This window comes from Cupressus sempervirens, chromosome 8 (assembly GCF_028749045.1).
Source record: "Cupressus sempervirens isolate cs-2001-9-10 chromosome 8, ASM2874904v1, whole genome shotgun sequence".
NCBI classification, from domain to species: Eukaryota; Viridiplantae; Streptophyta; class Pinopsida; order Cupressales; family Cupressaceae; genus Cupressus; species Cupressus sempervirens.
This window is the reverse complement of record NC_143125.1, coordinates 849135700-849149418: the sequence shown is the minus strand read 5'-3', so window position 1 is coordinate 849149418 and position 13719 is coordinate 849135700.

The window sequence follows — 13719 nt, the reverse complement described above, 5'->3', positions numbered from 1 at the left end:
CTTTAATTAGATCTTTAAGATCAAACAACTAATATCACAAAGATCCTCCAAATTTCTCAAGAAACCCCAAATCGGGTATGCCAGAAATTGTGCCAAAAGCTTCACAGCTTCACCAATTATTAATAAATCTGAAAGTGGACATTTTTACAGAAATTTCAGCAGCATAATAGCCTACAAAATGACATTTCTAGATCCGTATAACCTTTACACAACAGTTCTCAAATGTAGGACAAAAACTATGCTCATCGGGCTCCCGAAATTAACACAAAAATGCCCGAAAACACCACACAACACTAATAAACTATCTCAAAAGTTTAATCATGTCCCAATACATATATTCAGCTCTATTTTAACATCTTAAAGTCTGAAATACAGCAGCAACCAAAACTGATATGAAATGCTCAACTGAAAACACCAAACTCATGCAAAAAACACACCCAAAAACCCACAAATCTACACTGTTCAGCACAAAGGAAAACTCTGTATGAGCATGCACATGGAATGGCTTCAAACTCCCATCCTTAGCCTTCCTAAAAACCTACAAACTCCCATTCTTGGGTCTCCCTAGAAACCTGCAAACTCCCGTTCTTGGTCTCCTTCTCCACAAGTTTGGCAGCCTCTGAAGAATAACAAAGAATGAGCAAAAATCAAGTTCTCCCCTCAACCCAAAATGCCTCCAAACCCCTTAAAAGAGGGCATAACTGTAACTCACATCCAAGAGAGGTTAATGAAACATATTTTAATAATAATTTTCATTTATTAGTCCAACGGTTTCCAAAGATTAACCCCCTTTTTCCGAAACTTCACTTTCTTGGGCCTGCTTGCCTTAGCAAAGATTATTATTTTTTAATTATTTGAAAAGGGGACATGACATGTGCCCCCATTCGAGAAGGTATCTACATGGCAAAAGAGGCCAAGTAATTGGTGGTTGGTGGTGGTGGATTTCCTCCTAGAAGTGGCATAGAAAAATAGTTAGTAATAGGAGGTAATGGATTAGTTGGTAGTGGAGGTGGTGGGAATTGAAAGCTTGGAAATGGAACTGATGGGGTTTGATATCTTGGTGGTTGGATTTGAAAGCTTGGTAGAGTGGTGGTAGGAGCTTGGGTCACTTGAGAGCTTGGCAGAACATTGGTAGTAGCTTGTGGGGTTTGATAGCTTTGTGGAGTAAGGGCAGTAGCTTGTGGATTTGTGGTTGATGGCACTGAGCTCCAAGGACCTAGTGGAAATGATGGAATTGTGCTATGAGCTGAGGTAAACAGGTTGATTACTTGGCCCCATGGGTGGCATCTCGATTGTATATTGCTGAGGTTGGCCAAAGATGCTAGCACTGATTTGGGAGATGGGTGGATTTGGAAGGCTAGGTTGGAGAGCAGCAGCAACAATAGTGAAGGGAGTGAATGATGAGGTGTTTTTGGTGAAGGGGGTTTGGGATGGAGTGGTATGGACCAATGGTAGAGTGGTGGTGGCTAGATTGGCTTGCGGAAGGGAGATTTCAACTTGAGTGGAGGCTAGTATGTTTGGGTCTATTGGATCATAAGGATTGGCTTGAAGCTCTTCTTTTGGCACATATTGAGGATAATCCAAATCATAAGAGCCTATTGGGAGTGGTATTTGTCCAAACAATAGCTGAGATGGATCTAATAAGGGAGGAAGTCTTCCAAAGTCGAAGGCTCCTATATTGTCCCTTTGAAAGTTAGCCATGATTGTTTCTTTATTCTTGTCTATAATGGCATTCACCAATACTATATTTCTTGGTTGGTTCATGAAAGCTTCAATGTCAGTAGGTGATGGTATAGTGTTCTCTGGGCTGAAGGATGGTTGAGTGCTCAAGGGGAGTGATGTTGTTTGATCCAAATGATAGGGTTCCATTGTTTCTTTCTTCTTCTTGGCTAAGCGAGTGACAGGTGGCATGAAAATGTTCCTAGGGATGAGATGCAACAATGTTGATGGATGCAAAGGGGGAAGGATTTTCTATGCAAATGATTTCCTAGGTTGAGGAAAAGCTATATGAAAAACCTAAGGAGTATTGAGTTGGGGATTCTAACTTCAAAGATATGTTGCCAAAGCATCAAAGGTCTGCTTTCCTATGTGCAAGCTTGGTGGTGATTGTGTCAACTTTAAGGATAGACTGATGATCCTTTAGGAAAAATACGAGATTGACCACTTGTGGATCCCAACCTTTGGCTCAAGGTGATGAGGGATAACAAGTGACAAAGCTAGATTTCCCTAGACAAAGCTCTGTCAGAGGGATAACCTCGGTGAGGCTGGTGGATTTGCAAGATGGTAGGAATGGAAAAGCTTTGGCAAGGTGAAGACAATTTTGAAGGCTTGGATGTGAAAATTAGGCTTTTTGGGATGGTAGCTAGGTTTGAGGGGATTGGTTTGATTCTAAGGTAAAGACCTAGCTGAGATGGATGAGCTAAAATGATTTAAAGGCATAACCTAGAATGGCTAGCTTTCCTACAAAGATGACTATAAAGTGAAACTTATGCAAGAAGATGTGGAAATACAAGGGGGCCTAATCATAGAAATCATGCCTAGTTGGTAAGACATAAGCAGGGTTAACTCCTGGATGCTTGCTAAATCTAATAGTGCGATCTAACCAGGCATCTGACAAGATTCGTCGACCGCTTTGTCTTCTATTTTGTGGAGTTTGGAAATTTGAGGGCTTGGTGTTACTTCCTTTCTCTTGGCTGAAATTTCTTGGTATGCCTGAGAGGGATTGAATTTGGCTTTGTGAAACTTCTATTTGGGTTTGGGTTATTCTGACATAAATTTGTAAATCTATTTGGCTTTGAGAGATCATGGTTGTTTTGCTTCAACTTGTTCAACTTTTGAAATAGGCAGTGACTGTGCTAAGTGTGCCCTAAGCTAGGATTGACCAAGTTTGGCAAACATTCATTCAACAAGTAAAAGATCAAGCAATAGATAGGAACAACCAGATAGAATTTTTTGATTCTCAAAATGTGATACATGCACCAAGGAGTGTGTATATTCTACAAATGTTTCGATCAGTCACTTCAAACACATTAACATCCTAGATGGCTGTCTACAAGGTTGACAATTGGTTTAGCTAGGGAGTCCTTAATATACCCAAGGTACATGAGGCCCAAATCCATAGATGAAATCAAAACAATGTCACACAGTCGAGAGGAGCGGTAACTCACTTCTCCTCTTTCACTTCTCAAGGGTATAAAGTTCCTTGAGGCTTAGCCTGAGTGATAGAATTTTGATCCCAAGAGAGGTGTCTTTGGATTCACCTCCCGATCTTTATACTCCATTGGAACGCTGGAGTTGAGGTCGTCCCAAGGGGTGATCAAATCCCCAAGTAGGCCTCCTAAAAGCTAAGACAAGATTTTGGATCCTAATCTTATGCACCCAAGATGGCCTCAAAAGACAACAAGGGGAGAGAAGACTTGGATGATCTTGGGCTAAAAGACAGAGTTCTTTTCCAACTGACGCTTTAAGTTTTCTGATCTAGACCTTTTGAAAATACACATGATTTAAGATGCAAAGGTTCAATTCCAATTTGAAATGTGCCAACAAAAGAGAAGTGATCAAAGAATGAATACACCAAGAAGATTTAGGGTCAACAAAAAGTAAATTCACGTGCCTGGAGGCCCTCCATGTCAAGTATCGATTGATTTTCTTTAAGGCATTCAAGATTGAGTGTGAGTTTTTTTTAAGCCCAAAACAAAGATGTGTGTAAAGTTTGATTTCAAGCGTGCACCCAGACGCCCTCCACGTCAATATTTGTTCAATTTTTATGCCCAAATGAAGTGTTAGCGAGACTAATGTGCATTCAAGAAATTTTCTATCTTAGAAAAACCAAGAAAAACTCAAGTGAGTGGAATTTAATTTTTGTGGAGCACTTAACACCTTCTTAGGTAGACCCATCCCCATATATGGCACTAATATTGCAACCAATGGTTAGAATGATGGGTGATTAAAGAGGGTGAGTCCAACAACAAGTTCACTCAAAGTGTTTTTATTTGTTTTTATAACTTAAAAAGTTTCTAAAACGTAGATTCTTTTTATGCCTCAAAAGATGAAGTGTGAGATATTGTAATGATTAATTGACCTTTTGCATTCACGATTGGATTTTTTGTTTTAATCATGCATTCATAAAAAAAAAAAAACTTGATTTTAATTCATGGCACTCAAGAGTGATTTTAGCAACATGCATTCAAAGACAAGTGATTAAACATTCAAATTTTTTCCTTTGAGCATTCAAGATTAAGATTTTGTGTGTTGTTTTAAGAACTTTGAAGTGCTTTGTTTTAACCTTAGATTATTAAAGATTGTTTTGGACTCAAAAGTGAAAATGACTCTTTGGACTTTGGTTTTCATTCAAGATTTTGTGTTCTAGTTTGCATGTTTTAAGCCTAAAAAAATGATATTCCTAGATTGTTTTGATGCATGAAAAACCTAGGAAACATTCAAGATTTCGCAACAAGACATTTGTTTGGAATAAATAACAAAGCTTTTAGAAAAATTTTGGCAGCCATTTAGGACTCTTAGTTTTCATGAGATTTTTAAAAGAACTTTAAAATATTTGCAAATGAGGTTCATTTTATCCTTGATTGATGCTTTGAGTTTGATTTAGATTTTACCGTGCACTTAGTGTCGATTTTGAACCTTTTGAAATGGAAACTTGAAGTTCTTTTTAAATTCTCAAAAATGAAGTGTTCCTAACTTTGCATGAATGCATCTAAAACCTTGATGTTATAAGGATGCAAATAATTGAATTGGTTTAGTTTCACTTGTTAAAATATTTTTCTTTTTTGCAAATTTTTAGTTTTTAATGGATTTAAGTATGATTTGGGGGTTCATTTTAGGCACTTTAAAAAAAGTGTGTATGATTTTTCTTCCTTAAAAAAAAAAGGCGAAGATCCCTGAAGAAGAAGAGGAAGAAGTAGACGGAATAGAAGAAGAATATAGACAAGAAGAGGAAGAAGAATTTCAAGTGCTTCGTCCACCTATAAGCTTGAAAAATCTGCAAACACTATGAGATAGACTATGAGTTCCTTTGTCTTCTTCATGCTCATGTGGACCTACAAAACCAATTTATACAATCCTACCAATCACAAAAATTAGGAAAATTAGCCAAAATCAGCAAATGACATACAAAACTTGACTAAAAAAGCTAATTAAGATGACCCATGCGGGGTCCCACCGGGCGTGCCAAAATGTATATGCTACTTTAGTATGTTAGAAACACTAAATTAAAACAATCAAAAGCATTTGCATACTAATTTAACATAACTTAATGAGAGACAAAGTGAAGTCTTCAAATGAGAATATGAGCCATGGATAGGCTCTCTCAATGAGGATGATCATTTGATGTAGGGGTGTGTCTAATAGCTAAGATGGCTTGATTATGTATGTATGCTCAAATGCTCAAATGAGATTCAATGGAGGATTTTTGATAGATTTTGGTGAATGGATTTGATGTAAAAATGGCTTCTCAAAATGGCATTATGGCTTTACTTTCTAGATTGTGTTAAAATGGCTTGGGAGAGGATTCCTTAAATAGGCAAAGGGCTTGAGGGACCAAGGGCTAGGATGCAAGGATGGGAGAAAGCTTATGGAAGGTTTAGATTGAATGAGAGGAGAGCACATGGATTGTGCTTCCTTACAGCCAATCAAGGAGTGACACGTCACAAGGTCATTATTTAGAGCAAGAGGGGTTGAGGGGTCAACAAAGGACGCTCATAAAGACCCTCATAATGGCTTGTAAGAGCAATGAATGAGCTTGTAAGAGTCATTTATGGCTTTGTGGGCTTCATAAAGTTTTATGGTTAGGATATTTTGAGGGGATAGACTTTGGCTTGGCTTAGGAAAGTCTTAAGCTTGTTTTGGATTGTGCAAATGATTAAGGGTAGGATTAGAGATGGCTTAGGATTAGATTATGGATGTTAGAGATGGGCAAGTGGATGGCATTTAATGAGGGTGGGTGAAGGAGGAGATATTTGTTAACTTTGGCTTGGGTTAGCAAGTCTTAACCCATGTTTAGGGAATGTGACAAGGTTAGGAGGGGATTAGGATTAGGATTAAAGATAAGGATTGACATCTTCTAGAAGAGTCTAGGCTTTGGATGAGGATGAAGACTTTCTAGAAGAGTCTAGAACTTCCTAGGATGAGGATAAATAAGGTTTTTAGGAAATAAATAAAGTTTTATTTATTTCAAGAATTTGGGTTGAAAAGATATTTATTAAAATATTTTTAATAAACATGAGGATTAATATTTAATCTTAATTAAATATTTTGAGTTGGGATTAGGGGTAGGAAATGATGGGATTAGCCTTTAATCGAAATTAAAGAAGGATTAGAAGATTTTGGAAGAGGTTAGTGGTCTTAAGGAAATTGGCCAAGTTTTGGGCAAAAAATAAATAAATAATTTATTTTGAGATTTTTGGTCAATTTATTAATTAAATAATTAATAAATAAGGAAATAATGTTTAAATAAGATTTAAACATTTTTGGGAGGGATTCCTTAATTAAATATTTTTAATTAAGATAAAGGGATTTAATGAAATAAAAATTAATTAATTAATTAATGATGATGTCATCAGGGACTTTTTTCAAAAAATAAAAATATTTTATTTTCTAAAGGATTTTTAGGTGTCTACACATAGTATTACCCTTTGATTGATTTAACCAATGTTTGAGCAAATTTCATGAATTTAATGAATAGCATATTCCAAGATTGTCTAGATAAGTTTGTATTAGTCTTCATAGATGACATCCTAATCTATCCAAAGAATGAGAAAGAATGTCAAGAGCATCTAGAAAAAGTCTTGCAAAGGCTGAGAAAACATAAATTATACAGATAATTATCTAAGTGGACCTACTATCAAAAGGAAATCCAGTATTTAGGATGATGAGACCAAAATTTGTCTTTATTTTATGATGTTTAAGATACTTTGTTGATACTTTGTTTATCTTTGTTAAAACATTTGTGGACCTATGTTTATCGAACCTATGATAAACCTATGGGGTAGAAACTATGCCATCTTTTGCTAATATTATATATAGTATGCATTATTTCATATAGTTATCAAAATGTGTGTTCCTATATTTGAATTTAATTTGATAAATGTTTATTTGCAAACATGTTTTGTGTTATAACCAACCTGTTAATGAAGACTGAAAGATGATTGAAGGAATTCAAAAGCTAAGCATCAACAACATTTAAGGAGAAGAGAACGCCAAGGAGCAACCATGGTGGAGGAAGTTGTAATGGTTCCAGAAGACATGACAGTGAGTAAGGAGGAACTATGAAGACTTATTACCTTCTCTACATTTACTCTATGGTGATCGAATATTCAGACTTTATTATTCCCGCCTTAAGCCATTATTCCTTCTTCCCGCCTTCAGTTGTTATCTTCTTATTTTCTCTCTTGCAGATTTTAAGCTAGGTCATTTACTTTATTGTTATGGAATAAATGGTGATTTCCTATATATATATAGGAATCAAACCAAGTGTGTTAAGTTTTAGAACTAGTTAGTTTAAATAGTTTCTGAGAACAAACTATTAACTTTTATAGTTCTGTGTTATGTAATGAATTTCTAAATTGAATGAAATAGTTTTTGGCTTTTATATTGTGTTAGTAGTTTAGAGAAGCCAACCAAGGGGGCCCACTTGGAAGGTGGATTAGATTAGGATAGAATAGATTTATTTCTAAGAATTCATAGTATGTTACTCAGAAGTTGTGAGTTCCTTCTTGTAGCATTACACTTTGTGAATGTTCCTACAGCATATTTGAGAACAATTTGTGGATGAGCCAAGTTGGAATATTTTTTATCTTTCCAGCATTCATAGAGTTAAGTGTGTTAGTTTCCTACAGCAATAGTATAAGTTCTTTTCCTTGCATTTTTACTTTCTTGCAGCATAAGGTTAGTGACTCATTAAGAGACCTGTGCACATACTGTTTCAACCATTTCAAGTATATGTCCCTAGGTTGATAAGATTAAATGCACCTCATAGTGGGAGAAATAGTCCTTAGTTTGAATATATTATTCCTAAGCAAGGCCTGGTGCATGACTATGATACACCTATTGTGAGGCGGGTCATTTTTGGCACCGTTTTTGGGGATGGTGTCAAGCTAGGAGCATTTTTGAATCATAGTTCCTAGATAAAGTTTTTATAGAAATCTCTTGTTTGAAGTTTCTTTCACCAGTATGAAAAGCTTAATTGCATGCATTGAAGAGGAAGATGACGAGATGAATATGTTAGATTTCTTCCATGAGGATCTATTAATTTGAATGAAGAAGTTGAAGAAGAAGAAGTTGAGTTACCATTTGAAGATGCAAGCCCTTTTTTTTTTCCTACTATATCATTATCAAGAACTGAACCAATAGATATATCTGGTCTTCAACCCTTCACTAAAGTATTGGCTAGTTTTCTTGACAACACTGCTCTAAATCCACTAGTTGTTAATCATCCAGTACCCAATGTCCCTTTTGAATAGCAACCTCATAATCTGATACCTCCAATCATGGCACAACCTACTTTTCCATTTCCTCTTCCAAGTCTTGTAACCAATGCTAATCTTAAGAACATACCTCCCACTACTCTTCCAAAGTTCTATGACCTTGCAGCTGAAGACCCTAATACTTTCTTATTTGAATTTGATATCCTTTGTCATAGTTTTGACTACAACATTGATGCCCATAAGCTCTATAACATTGATGACTACAACAGGAAGTTAGGATGAAATGCAAGCTCTATTTCTCAATAAATATAAAGAATATTACAAACCATCTTTTTCAAGAGGGGATGATATCTTTAGGATATCACAGAAGGAGGGAGAAACATTGGAAGACTATGTTTCGCGTTTACACACTGCAAAAGAACCCTCAACATACATTATCTGAAGATTCACAAAAGTTTAGTCTTTCTAAGAGGTGTGAATGACGACTGTCTAGAAACATTGGACCTGATGGATGGTGGTGATGTATATCAAGCTTCCTGGGATGAACTCAAGAATATCTGTTAGAACTATTCAAGGTCAACCATGAAGAAAGGCCAAGGACCTCGTTCCATAATCACTAAAGGAATCACTCAAGGCATTTTGAAGCTTGAGATATCTAACCTATTTTTAGATTTCAAACAAGATATCGTTAATGATGTTGCTACACATCTGGATACAATGACTGCAAAGAAGTAACAAGTAGAAGCTGAATTATAACTAGCTAAGTATTGTCCTTATTGTCAAAAGCAAAAGAAGGATTGCTAATGTAAATTGGTCACAAGCATGGAGAACCAACATCTCCAACTGAGTACATCAAGCTAGATGGAGATGATGAACAAGTATTCTTTGTTGCTCAACATTGACCATGGGCCCAATGCCAAGGTATGCCTCAGGACCCCTTGAAAAGTTCAAATTCATATGGTAATCAATGGCAAAACCATAATTTCCAAGGTCCTCCACAAAATCAATCCAATTGGAACAATGCTGGGAAAAATAACCCACAACAATCCCAATGGCCTCGTAATTCCCAACCACCCTGGCCTAATCAATAGAGTAATCAATGGCCATAGAACCAAAAAAACTACTGGCAAAACTAGCAAAACCAATGGAAACCAACCCAAGGGAATTGGTAGTCTATGAACCAATGGAAGGGATCTCAACAATGGCCTAACCAAAATACTAGTGCTCCACAATTACCCCCTCTAGTTCAACAACATGCTTTAATGCCACCACCTACAAACCCTGGACCTCAAAAGCAAATACAATTACAAGTACCACCTCAACCAAATCTGAATAGCCAACAACTACAACAGGTCATGTATAGTGTTGATGCTCAATAGTATCGTGCTTATACCTTGAATGTTGCTGATATACATCTGAGATCTAGTACAACTTTACTAGCACCTAAACTGCCTCTTATAACTAAAATACCAAATTCTCCTATAGCATTAGAACCTTCAGTTGTTGAGCCTATTGACTTACCTAATGTCACCATGTCAACCCCAGCTCAACCAATAGTAGAACCTCCTTTTCCATAAAAATTGATACAAAAGAAACCTAAACAAACTAAGGAACAACCTTTTGACATTGTTGATCAGTTGAAAAATATACATGTCCAAATACCACTATTTCAAGCTATTAAGGACATTCCAGTCTATGGAAAATCTATTAGGGAAGCCTACTTGAAGAAACTTGGATGGAAGAAAAAGGACCCCACCACGGTCCATGTTGTGGGATAATTGGCTGACATCATGCTAGGGAAAGTGATTACACCAAAATATTTTGATCCAGGAAGTCTAGTAGTGAATGTCAGTATAAATGGTCAGTTTGTTAAAAATTCTTTAATAGACCTATGAGCTTCTATAAATGTTATGACCAAAGATACCATGAAGAAGTTGAAAATAGAAGGACTAAGGGCTACACCAACAATTTTGCAGCTTGTAGATAGTTCTACTGTCACCCCTGATGAGATGATAGAAAACATAATTGTAACCTTAGATTCTCTAGAGTATCCTACAGACTTCATGATTTTGTCCCCTAAATTTAATCTATTTGGTTATCCTATCATCTTAGGTAGACCATGGTTAGCCATAGCCAATGCAAATATAAGTATAGATCAGGGAATATGACTATATCAAATGGCCAAGTAACAAAGCAATTTGATTTATATCCTCCAGCTCAACCATTATCGGATTTGAGTACATTTATTTGGCTAGATTTAGGAGATGAAGAAGAAGAGTTAAATTCTATAGTACAACTCATGATGTTGCATAGACAGTCTTTTCTAAAATTACAAGAGGAAGATTCAGTACTTCAGAGTATCCTCACTAACACCTGTATGGTAGAAAAAGATGTATCTGAAAGTTCTATGTTAGAATTGATCACATATGAGGAATGTGATAAGAATTGTACTTTTCTCAAAGAACCTAAAATTCTTTATCCACTTTTACCTTGTGAATTAGAAGAAATTCTAATTTTTGAAGCTGCTATGATAGACTCCACTACTACTGTTGAATTGATGAAAGGTCATAATCTCCATGTTAATCCTAGGTTAACATCCACACAAATGGAACAATTAAAAGAATTGCTTCAAAGGCATGAAAAGGCCTTTGCATGGGATTATAGTGATATGAAAGAGTTAATTTCTACATTATGCACTCATAGGATATACATCAATGAAGGCTATCTACCACTCTGTCAACCCCAAAGAAGGATAAATCCAAGCCTTAGAGAAATAGTTGAAACTGAATTGCAAAAATTGCTTGATGCTGGTTTTATTTATCCTATATCTGATAGTAGATGGGTGTCACCCCTAGTTATAGTGCCTAAAAAGGGAGGAAAATGGAGAATCTGTATAGATTATAGAGAATTGAACAAGGTTACTAGAAAGGATCACTTTCCTTTACCATTCATAGACCAAGTTTTAGACACACTAGCTAGAAAGAAGTATTTCTCTTTTCTAGATGGGTATAGTGGTTATAACCAAATCAATATTGTTCCTAAAGATCAAGATAAAACCACATTTACGTGTCCATGGGGTACTTTTGCATACTCTGTTTTACCATTTGGTCTATGCAATGCTCCTATAACATTTCAAAGAGCAGTTATTAGTATTTTTGCTGAGATATCACATGATTGTATGGAAATCTACATGGATGAATTCACAACATTTGGAGTCACTTTTGAAAAAGAAATGGTGAATCTTGAAAAGGTTTTGGTAAGATATCAAGAACATAATTTGGCACTTAACAATGAAAAGTGTTTCATGCTCATGCAGGAGGACGTGGTACTTGGTCATTTCATATCCGATACAGGAATACAAGTGGATCCAACTAAGATAGAGGTAATTCAAACATTTCCCATCCCTACAAAATCAAAAGATGTAAGATCGTTTCTAGGTCATGTTGGATATTATAGCATTTCATAAAAGATTTTAGAAAAATAGCTAGTCCTTTGTATAAGTTACTCACAAAAGAAGCTAAATTTAGTTGGACATCTGAATGTGATGAAGCCTTCCTGTAGCTTAAGAAACGTTTGACCACAGCCCTAGTTTTACAAGGCCCTGATTGGAATTTACCTTTTCACATATATATAGATGCCTTTGATTATGCCATATGTGTAGTCTTAGCACAAAAATCCCAAAATCTTGAAAATGCCATCTATTATATCAGTAAGAGCCTTCATGGTCTAGAACTGAACTACATTGTGACTGAAAAATAATTTCTAGCAGTAGTTTATGCCCTCAAAAAAATTTGGCATTATGTAACTGGCTATTCCATATTTGTTCATATTGATCATGCAGCAATTAAATATCTCATGAACAAACCTGCTATAATAGGTAGGTTAGCAAGATGGTTAATATTGTTGCAAGAATTTGATATAACTATTGTTGATAAGCTTGAAAAAGCCAATGTTATATCTGATTATTTATCAAGAATCTATCATGATGATGTTGACACTACTTTGGTCGATGATGCATTTTCGAATGAGCATTTGTTTCATATTGTTGTTCAAACTCCATGGTATGCAGACATTGCTAACTACATTGCAACCAATAAAATACCAGCACATTTTTCTTACAAGGAAAGGAAGCTACTTGTAGAGAAAAGTTTTTGTTTCTCCTAGATAGATAATCTCTTGTTTTACACTGGACCTGATCAAGTTATGAGAAGATGTGTGAGAGAAGATGAGACATGTGATATTTTACATGCATGTCATAATGAACCATGCAGAGGACACTTTGCAACAAAAAGAATAGCTTTCAAAATCCTAACAACTGGTTATTATTGGCCAACACTTCATAATGATGTAGTCAACTATACAAGGAAGTGTGACCAGTGTCAAAGGATGGGCCGACCAACCAGAATAGATGAAATGCCTCTTAATCCTCAGATGGCATTAGCACCATTTGACAAATGAGGAATGGACTTCATTGGTCCAATCGATCCTCCATCTAATGGGAAGTCCTATATTCTGGTGTGCACTGACTACCTGACAAAATGGGTTGAAGTTAAGGCTATGAAGCATGCCCGTGATGAAAAAGTTGTCAAATTCTTGTATGAAGAGATTTTTACTCACTATGGTGTACCCAAAGAGCTATTCACTGATCAAGGTGCACAATTCACCTCTAATCTGATCTCAAAATTGATGAAATAGTATAACATCATGCACTAAAAATCTAGTCCTTATCATCCACAAGCTAATGGACAAGTAGAGGTTACAAACTGGGAGCTAGAAAATATTCTAACAAAAGCAGTCCATTTGCACCATCAAGATTGGACCAACAGATTACAAGAAGTTGTTTGGGCCTACAAAAAAACCTAGAAGACTACTACATCATTCACACCATTTGAGCTCCTATATGGAAAAATGGCCATGCTTCCAATTGAATTTGAACATAAAACTTTAAGGACAACCTTAGCATTGGATATTGAACTTTCTATAGCACAAAGAGAACGTCTTCTGCATCTTAACTCTTTGGATGAGATGCGCAAAGTTGCTTTGGAATATACTGAACTGATACAAAAATAAATGAAACATTGGCATGATTCTCATATTATCAGTAAAAAATTTCAAGTTGGTGATTGGGCATTATTATATGATTCCCACTTCAAGGATATGCCAGGGAAGTTGCAAATAAGATGGCTAGGACCATATGAAATTAGTCATGTCTTTGATAATGGAGCTATTCAACTAACTACCATCGATCCGATACCTTTCAAATTGTTAGTCAATGGTCACA